Source organism: Perognathus longimembris, chromosome 3, assembly GCF_023159225.1.
Source record: "Perognathus longimembris pacificus isolate PPM17 chromosome 3, ASM2315922v1, whole genome shotgun sequence".
In the NCBI taxonomy this organism is placed as follows: Eukaryota; Metazoa; Chordata; class Mammalia; order Rodentia; family Heteromyidae; genus Perognathus; species Perognathus longimembris.
This window is the reverse complement of record NC_063163.1, coordinates 48,120,261-48,130,754: the sequence shown is the minus strand read 5'-3', so window position 1 is coordinate 48,130,754 and position 10,494 is coordinate 48,120,261. Positions and strand designations below refer to the sequence as shown.

The window sequence follows — 10,494 nt, the reverse complement described above, 5'->3', positions numbered from 1 at the left end:
ACTTTATGGTTGACTACGATCAACCCTCTAGGTACTAGAACTCTAGAATATTTTCTTCCCATTCAGCTGCATCAAAGTACCCTTAATGCATCTCTTCCGTAGTCCCCAGTCCTCTACTTTCCCAGCCTTTGCTAACCACATTCCTACTCACTCCTGCTGTAAACTCAGCTTTTGCAGATTACATATATGAATTGAATCATGTGGTTCTTGTCTTTCTGTGCCTGGCTGATTCCACTTAACATTAGGATCTCCAGGTGCATCTGTGTGGCTGCAAGTGTGTGTTCTGACTTTATATATCCTCAGGGGTGGATTGTAGCTTGGGCTGCTCAAGCCATCAAGCAAACCAGTACTTCTTTGCTGGACAGAACCAAAAGTCTCACATTCCATACAGCACGCTTCTAAATTGACTCAGATTTCTTTTCCAGAGTTCAGAGCTGTAAATAATTAGAGCAGTCTTTTCAACACAGGCCGCTCAGTTTCACTGTTTTTTTTTTTTTCTTCTTGTTGTTTGTGATTTGCTTTGATCATAGGAGTTAAGCATGTTGGCATGGGAATTCTTTAATTATAGTAAGTGAAATAAGTCAGGCCCACAGAGACAGAAGTTGCATGCTTCCCTCATATGTGGAAGCTAGAATTAGTTTATAAACATATAAATACATTGGATGATGTGCAAGTGCACACAAATTTATTAACCTGAATATGGTAGATTTAAGGAAGACCTCAAATAGTTTAATTCCTTAAAAACTCAAAGTAGGGGCTGGGGATATAGCCTAGTGGCAAGAGTGCCAGCCTCGGATACACGAGGCCCTAGGTTCGATTCCCCAGCACCACATATACAGAAAACGGCCAGAAGCAGCGCTGTGGCTCAAGTGGCAGAGTGCTAGCCTTGAGCGGGAAGAAGCCAGGGACAGTGCTCAGGCCCTGAGTCCAAGGCCCAGGACTGGCCAAAAAAAAAAAAAAAAAAAAAAAAAAACTCAAAGTAAAAGATCAACAAAATAACCACCAGGAAATGGATACTTGAAAGGGCTGGGATGATGTCAATGGGAGAAAGGTAGAGAAAGGGGGAGAATGAAGTCAGGAATTTAATGTATATCCTACAAAATTAAGAAAAAAAAGAGAAAGGGTGAATTTAGAGGGATAGGTGACAATGTTTAAAGAGGTGACATTGATCAAGACACATTGTCTTCATCAACTCGTTTGTTAAGTGGCAGCTCCTTTGTACAACTTAAAAATAATAAAATTTGAAAAAAGTAGGCATATTAAGTGATGTCAGAGTAATCAGGATCATATAATATTACTGAAGTATACGTAGTATTTAAAGTTTACTAAGTGTCTTCAGACTTTCTCATTTACTGCATTTCTAATGGAGCAACCAGTGGACCAGTACTGGAAATCAGAAGGTGGTTAATAATGAATTCTCGGCATGGTACGGTGGACTTGATTCATTCTTATCTGACCTATGATGAGTTTCCTATCATCATTAGTTTTTCTCTGCAAATTTGTGCAATCTAATATTTTTCAATTGCTGTGGCTTCTTTAATGGCTCCCATGTTCTGTAATTTTTATCCTAAACATCCCTAATATTTGATGCATATGATTTGCTTGGCCTGCTATTCTATCCCAATCCTTTGCACAGGGTCTTGCATACATTAGGTCCTCAACAAATATTTGTTGAAGAAATCATATATCATGCCTGTAATCCTAGATACTCAAGAGATTGAGAAGGAAGGATTGAGGTTTGAAACAGCTCAGGCAGACAAATTTATAAAACTCATATCTCCAGTCAGGAAGCAAAAAGCTGGAAGTGGAGGTATGACTCAAGTGATAGAGAGCCAGTTTTGAACATAAAAAAAAAAAACAACCAAACAAGCAAGCCCTCAAAACCCTTAGTTGGAGTCACAGTATCAGCATGAAAGAAAGAAGAGGCGCATGGAAGAAGGGAGGAAGGAAGGAAGATAGAAGAAAGAAAGAAAGGAAAGAAAGAAGAATGGATGGAAGGAAGAAAGGAAGAAATGAAGGAAGAAAGAAAGAAGCTGCTGGGGCTGGGGATATGGCCTAGTGGCAAGAGTGCTTGCCTCGTAGATATGAGGCCCTGGGTTCAATTCCCCAGCACCACATATACAGAAAACGGCCAGAAGTGTTGCTGTGGCTCAAGTGGCAGAGGGCTAGCCTTGAGCAAAAAAAAAGCCAGGGACAGTGCTCAGGCCCTGAGTCCAGTCCCCAGGACTGGTCAAAAAAAAAAAAAAAAAAAAAAGAAAAAGAAAGAAGCTGCTTAGAATATGCTTCTTCTTTGCCTTTCAAAACTCATTTGAGCTATTGGCTTCTCAAAGATTCTTTTTTAAACCTCTGTCATGTCTAGTCAGACATACTGCTCTGCATAAATCTTGTATAGTGGCCAGGTGCTTGTGGCTGATGCCTGTAACCCTAGCTACTCAGCAGGCTGACATGTCAGGATTGTGGTTCAAAGCCGACCCAGGCAAGAAAGTCTGTGAGACTCTTATCTCCAATTAACCACCAGAAAATCAAAAGCAGCACTGTGGCTATAAGTAGTAAAGCACTAGCCTTGAGCACAAAGGCTCAGGCCAGTCCCCAGACCCTGAATTCAAGCCCCAAGACTAAAAAATAAAAATTCCTACATAGTGCTCAGAGCACCATGTTGCTATTATTGATTCCTGTCTTTCTAAGTTATGACTACCTGGTAATAAAGGCAGTATCTCATTCACATTTATATCACTAGCACCTAAAGAGCACCTGTCAAACAGAAGGCTCCTGAGAATAGGTTGCAGAAGAAATATGGGTCCTAGCTAGTGGCCTGTAGTTTGTAATGCTATACTGATGAAATCCAGGAAACTTTGGTCCCCAGACTTACCAGAACTCCTGGAATTAGTCACTTTTTTTTTTTCAATACTACTTGAGGTCCTACTCAGAGTCTCATACTTGCTGGATGGTTGCTTTACCACTTGAGTCAACACACCCACACTCCTTTTGCTTTTTACTTTGTTATTCAGATGAATTTTCACACTGTTGCCCCATCCTGCAATCCTCTACCTCCTGAATAGTTGGAATTACAGGCATGCACTTCCATTCCTGGCCCAAAACACAGTTCTAATGCAACCTGTGTGTCTCCTGCTTCAATGGCTATCATGACCACTGTCACCTGCTTTGTAACACAAATCTTCAGGGCCTGGCTTTGTATCAAAATAATTTTTTAAATACTATCATTGGTGTTGATTTGCCTTTTCAAATCTTTCTGTTGTCTTTGATTGATGGACCTGGGAGTGTTCCTAATCTTAGCAGACCCTGAGGCTCAGCGACAGAGGCAGAGTGCCTTCATTTGTCTCGTTCCCTGCTCACTAAAGTCTATTTTCTCAGCTGACTTCTCTGGGTTCCAGGCCCTCCATTCTCATTCTAGATCTCTGGGCTAGTGAGCTCAATGGCCTTCCTCTCTCTGGAGGGTATATTTATTTTTCATACAAGTTTGCTGCCAGAGGAATCCAGTGGCAACCTGCGTGCTCTTTTTACTTGAGAACCAGCACTACAGACAATCCATCAATGAATCTAATAACAGCCTCTCTCTGGAGACTCATCTGTCCTTGTGTAAGGGGAGCCCTTGTCAATCTATTGGCTGGTTTTCACTGACCTGTTATATACATTCCTGATTCCAGCACAGAGCCCACAAAGTCATCACTTAAGGACTCCACATAAAATAGAAAAGGACATTTGTGTCCATGAACACCCAGCCAGTTATAGTTTCATGATTATTGATTATGATGTGGATAAAACTTAGCAAAAACACTCAGAGGCAATTGCTGGGACAATGGTTGTCCTATAAAATTTTCCCTCCAGAAGTCATACTTGTATTCAAGAGGGTGACTATGAACCTTTCTCTGTACATGTGTAATAACATGTGTGACACAGTCTTGAAACCAAGTTTCTTGCCTGCCTAGTGTGCTGCAGAATAAAAGATGAATTAAGCCACTTATACCTCTCTTTACTTACAGCTTTCATCTTCAGAGCCTTTTCATCTTATTCTTATCACTTACTCCCACTCTGTACATTTTGAATATGAAACTATGTGTTTCCAACGAAGTTCCCAACAGAACTGTAAATTAGCTACACTGTGACAACATGGTAGTCAAAAGGCAAATGTAGTTTTCTGATGCGAGTCATTACAAAAAGTATGCAAATCAGACACATGAAGGTAAATGACAAGTCCTTCAGTACAAATACAGAGCTCATGTGCAGGTGCATGCATGAAAGGTGAATACTGCTACATTAAGCATCTGCATGCAGGTGTCTTGTGTGAAGAGAAGCAAAGAACGGGAGCGCCAAGTACTAGACAAAGCTTCCAGATCCACTCTCTACTCAGGAAGCCTCCCAGGCTTTCTCCTTGATTTTTAGATGGCACAGGGATTCCTGTGTTTCTCTCCCTGACCAGCACTGCATTCTGCACCATTATATCAGATCAGCTCCTGGAATCATTCATATTATTTACATTGCAAACTTGACCATGTTTGGCACATAATTTGGAGAGAGAAATAGAATCAGGCATGGGAGGCATTGGAAACTCAACTATTCTTATCTTTCCAATCAGTCAGATGCCTGAAAATCCTTTTACTGCTAGACAAGGAATAAGCAAAAATGAAAGGGCAGACCCTACCTAAGCAGTATTTCTAATGGCCATGGCATGACTATGTTATTCATCATGCACTATGTCTGGGCCTAAATTGACTTATCTGTCAAATAAGGAAAGGCTTCAATAGCCTCTCCCTTTGACCATTGTGAAACATGGCAACTAAAATGTAATGTGTATAAATGAGATGAAACTTCCAGGAGCCGGTGGCTCATGCCTGTAATCCCAGCTACTCAAGAGGCTGAGATCTGAAGATCATGGTTTGAAACCAGCCTGGGCAGGAAGGTGAGACCCTTACCTCCAGTTAGACACTAAAAGCTAAAAGTGAAGCTGTGGCTCAAATGGTAGGTAGAATCTTGACCATAAAAGCTCAAGGGACAGCATGTAGGCACAGAGTTCAGGACCTGTGCGTGGGCGTGCACACACACACACACACACACACAGAGCCAACAAATATTACCTTGAATAATACTCATTATCTATTTCTTTCACAACAGTGAAAAAAAATAAAAACAAAGATATCAGACTGGCCACTGTGGTGGCTCAGGCCTCTAATCCTAGCTACCTAGCTAGAAGGCAAAAATTAGAAACTTAGGCCAGCCCTGAAGAGATGTGCATAAGAGCTCCTCTTCACCAATAAAAGGCTGATTGGGGTGTTGTGCACCTGTCAGCTCATCTACACAGGAAGTACACAGAGGAGTTTCATGGTCCAGGTTACCCTCAGAATAAATATAAAACCTTATACAAAAAAAATAACAAAAAACCAAAAAGGGAAAAGGGTATGGCTCAAAGGTCAAACATTGTACCACTAAAATTAAGTAAACAAATAAGATAAAAATAACCTAAATGAACAATTTCACTTTATAAGAAGCCTTTATTGCAATCACAGCAATCAAATATTTTGAATGACCTTGCGAGTGATCGTGAATTCTTATAAGAACAACATAATTAGTGCTTAGCAGTGGCTGATGGACTCTCAAATCTTTCTAAACAAGCAGAGCATTGTAACATATAAGTGAAAATATATGTGGTAAATAACAAAGTGCCACGGGATAACTATTACAATGGCAAATGTCCAGAAGTTTAATGATGCCATTTGCAGAGTAATAGAAATGCAAATAGAATGTTTTGGAGATGGGATGGTACAATCCCTGGCATTTGGCCCCAGGTCTGCTGCTAGCTTAGCCTCTTTGAACCTTACCATCTTCCCCTGTAAAATAAAGGGGTTAGCCTAAATGGACTGTGTGCCTTACAGGTTTTCCCCTCAGAGGACCTGGAGCATTATCTGCATTATCCTAGGACTTGTTGCCAAAAGGACCCCTCCACAGGTGGATAAAGTCTAAAGTTTTAGGTTTTGGGGGGGAATTTTTAGGTCCTTTACATATTCTTCATGATTGATAGAGATATTGACATTTCTAGAATGAATGTATTTCAAAGTACTTAATCTTAAATTACAGCAGAAAACGATTTGTCAATTTCCTTCTACTAGACAGTTGAACTGGTGCTTGAGGGATACTCCTGCTATGCATATTCTGTGGCTTTTCAGATACTTATGGTATTCTTATTCCAGTTCCCGTATCAGCAAGACTAAGGTTTCCTCTAGCCCAGAATTTCTCCATTTTGAAAATAAAATAACGCTTTATTACATTCTGAAACTGCAATCTATACAGATGTGCAGATTACATCTGTACAATAGGATACAGGAAGATGTGTCAGAGTCTGCCACCAGAGAAAATGAACATCACTTCTCACAGGCTCTAATTTAAGTGTATCCACACTAGCCTGTGCAACCAGTAGAACCTGTGATCAACATGTGGCCAGTTTTACTATCCTCATGCTTGCTTATAGGGAGTTAATACATTTATTTCAGTTAGGTGCAAGTTGGCATATGTTATGGCCAGTGAAGGATTAGAGAACTAAAAAGTCAGTTTTTGTTTAAAATATCCTATACCATTTTACGAGGTACAAAATTAACTTTAAAATAAATTAACAACTCATTCATCAAACCGGTTTTAATCTATTGATTAACTGATTAACAATGTATTAATTTGTTCAGGTAATACTTTATGTTTTCCTTCAGGTTTTCTTTTTCTAAATTTATGTGTGTAATTAATCAAAGGCTTCTTTTCCTCATTATACAAGCCTCTCTGCGAATTGTTGGTGACAAGCTAGCTTGTCAGAGAGAGAAAGAAAGGAAGGAGAATAGTATATGACAGAGAGAGAGAGAGAGAGAATGAGCACTGTCTTCTACTGTATCTTAAGTTTTAAGTTATATCCCTACTTCTACTATATCCTTGTTAGTAGAAACATGTCCTTAAGTCCATTTCACACACACTAGTAGAACAGTTTATGATTATACAAAAACATTCATAATAGAAAGCAAATGCTGGTCATCAGGACTTTTTAAGAAGAGGGCTACCATATGTCAATAGTCCAGTACATTATCTGACACCAATTATTTGACAAATTATGTACCTTGAGATCTATATGCTAAAGTAATGCTCACATATACACATTTGTGTCCATTTGAACAGTGTAAGAGCCAGTAGCAAGACTGGAGACCTAAGTAATTCAAATGTTCCCTTAAAAGATGAGTTAATAGTCTGATCCCTCCCACTGTTAAGTCTTTGGTGTCCCTTATTGGTGTGAATAGATATGTTAGAACAAAAGGTAAATTCAGCCTTGCTTTGTTTGGACATGAGCTTTGCATGAAAGTAAAGTTAGGATTAGGCTCAAAAATAATTTTGTACTCAATCAACCTAGACTTTAGACTATATAGTCAAGATGAAGTTTATTATGAAATTACTTGCTCAAAACAAGCACATTTGCTGAAAGACTTTCCATTAAACCAATTTTGTTGAATCCAATTACAGTGATAGTGAGTCACAGCTGCATGCAAACCTCTATTCTGATCATCACTGTAAGCAAATGCTGAGGTTTATAACATACTGCCTGCCCTAGAGGACCCGTATTTTGAAACAAAACTGGCATAATTGCAAACTGCTATAAAGAACAATTTACTCCCCCCAGTCCATCTTACTATGTTTATCCAGTTTAAAAGGGCACCAAATGAAAAGGCATTGATTGCCATATGTGGAACCCTGTTACATAATGCAATATACAGTTTCCCATGGAGTTAATCACAAGTAGGTACAGGTTAAGAAAAATCACAGTGAATTTTAAGGATTCATGAAATGGAAGATTTGGCCCTAATTACAAAGGGTGAACATGCTCTGTCCGTCATAATGGAAATGGAGATGAAAGTCTGTAAGGGCATCCTTTCATCAACTCTTCCTGGGAAAGCCAAGAGAGCTTGCAATTCTTGTTGCGTCCCTATTGCTTGGCACTGCCGAGAGAGGTAAAATGACTAACTTTCCAATTTCTTCTTTTGTTAAACAGCAACATGCACTTAGGACAGAATGTGTAGTAGTATTACAAAGATTAGTTTTGGCCACTTAGAGTCATGTTTATAGCCACGACTATCCCTAGAACAAACATGGTGAAGATCTCACCATGGAATCATGCTCATTGTAGAGTAGCTTCAAGGAATGTGTGTGTGTGTGTGTGTGTGTGTGTGTGTGTGTGTGTAGGCCCACATGTATACATATACATATGCATGCATGTATGTAAGCACATGTGTATATGCATGCATGTGCATATACAAATATACAAATAGACATTTGTGTATATATATGTATATGTATATATATATACACCTACTATATACATGTACATATGTGCACAGAGCCCCAGGAATGTATCATAATTTACATTTCACAAATGACCCCATTTTTTTTATGCCAGTCCTTGGGCTTGAACTCGGGGCCTGAGCAATATCCCTGTCTTCTTTTTGCTCAAGGCTAACACTTTACCACTTGAGCCACACAGCACCTCTTCTGTTTTTTTCTGTGTATGTGGTGCTGAGAAGTTGAACTCAGGGCTTCATGCATGCTAGGCAAGCAATTCTACCACTAAGCCATATTTCCAGCCCAAATGACACCTTTTATTTGTGCCAATTAGTTACACATTTCTATCCAAACATGGAAGTACTAGTTTAATCGTTGCAGGATCACAGTTTTTATGGGCCAGCACTGTGCCTGGAAATATCTGCAGATTACAGATGGAAGTAGATGAGTATTTCAATGACACAAGCTAAGTGAGAAGGCCACTCTGGTAGGGTACACTCCCTGGGAAGCAGTCGACAAAGCATAGCGACTAAGGTTATTTCTAAGATAGCACTCATATTTGCCTGCCTTGTGGAAGGGAAGAGAAAGAAGCTGAGCTGCAAGTTTGTCCAGATGGGTATCAGATGATATCATATGGAGCTCTGAAGGTAAATAGCCCATCAGAGTTATTTTTTTATTGGACCCAAATTGCCTTTCCCTCATTAGCTGGTAAAGGTGGGCTACTTGGAAAACAGATTATATATTCCTGCCTCCTCATCCTAAGTGCTGGGATTATAAATGTGTGCTACCATGCCTGTTTATATATTTTCTATTTAAGATATCTTCTAAATTATTTGGGAAATATATCATACGATATCTACATATTGCCATTATTTACTAGAGTCTGAGAAAATTTTGTTAAAATTTTCTGTCTCCCTCAATATAGTGAATATTAATTAAAACTCACTTCAGTAAGTTCACAGCCATGGTTATGTAATAACCAACACATGTAAATATTACTCTGTGAATAAATTGTGAAAAAATGTGACAATTTATAGAAACAGAAATGTCTCACTAAAGGGACTTTTTTCCCCTTTGGGTACATAAGTAAAATAATTTTCAAGGTCTTTCAGAGATATATTAAAAATGCATCCAAGTTGTTAGAGGTGGAAATATTGCCTCAGGAAGATAGGTGAAGGTAAAAAAAAAAAAAGGAAGTAAATTTTGGCTAATGATCTCAGGGAGAAGAAAAACATTTCACAACATAGCTACTCTTTGCTATTCCACTTGTCAAATGTTTAATCCCTTTTATGTTCTCTCTAGTTATACTCTAGCTACACACTTTTAAAAATTGAAAACGAGGTAAAGGGATATACCTGGCCTTAGCTGCAATATAAACTAAAGGTCAATTTATTACTGAATGGCTGAAGATAAATATTAAAAATGTAACCAAAATCCATTGTGCAGAGGGGATGGTTACAGTTTGCGTGGTGCTATTAATAGGGCCAATTGTAAACCATGGAGGGTTATTGTCTACAGAGTACTAAGCTGAGCCTGCACGCACCCCAAGGACCCAGAGGTGGGGAGGTGAGCTATGGGGAGGAAAGGTGGATGTCGTTCTCACACTTCCCTCATGATCTGTGTCTGCAGAGTCGGCAGTTCTGAGACACAAAAATCCCAACTTGCCTCTGTGCTGATCTTAGCAAGAAAAAAATCCTTACTTATTTATAAGTACATTTTGCACTTCTATTTTCATCTGAGGATTCCAAATAGCTTTCTGGGCAAAGAGGCACGATTAATTCCACTTTACATGATTGGGCTATGGCTTGCCAGAAGCCACCATCTTTCCCTTCATATTTCCAAGTTAAACTTTTCTGCACAGAAGGACACATGTTGGAAAAGATTTGTCTTTAATAAGAACACAAAAACTTAGCACCTACAGTGCCTTCCCTGCTTTTTTTTCCCACTATGGAAGATGGATTCAACAGAGCAAGCATAAATCCTATGCTGATACATCAACAGAACTCCATCAGAAAATGTACTACTTTCTCATTTATTCCATGTATGAAATGTTTCATAAAAGCATTCTGGGCTCTACTAGTTCTGAACAACATACATGTAGAAATGATGAAATTGGGTGCTTTTTCCTATTTTTGTTTCAAGAAACTTAACCTAACAAGAAAGAAAAAGATTGTA

At 39.1% G+C, this 10,494-nt stretch overlaps 1 pseudogene; it reads left to right on the top strand.

The window, feature by feature from the left end:
* The first annotated feature begins 7,878 nt into the window (after window positions 1-7,878).
* LOC125347599 overlaps window positions 7,879-10,494 on the top strand; it is a 29,611-nt pseudogene continuing 26,995 nt past the window's right edge.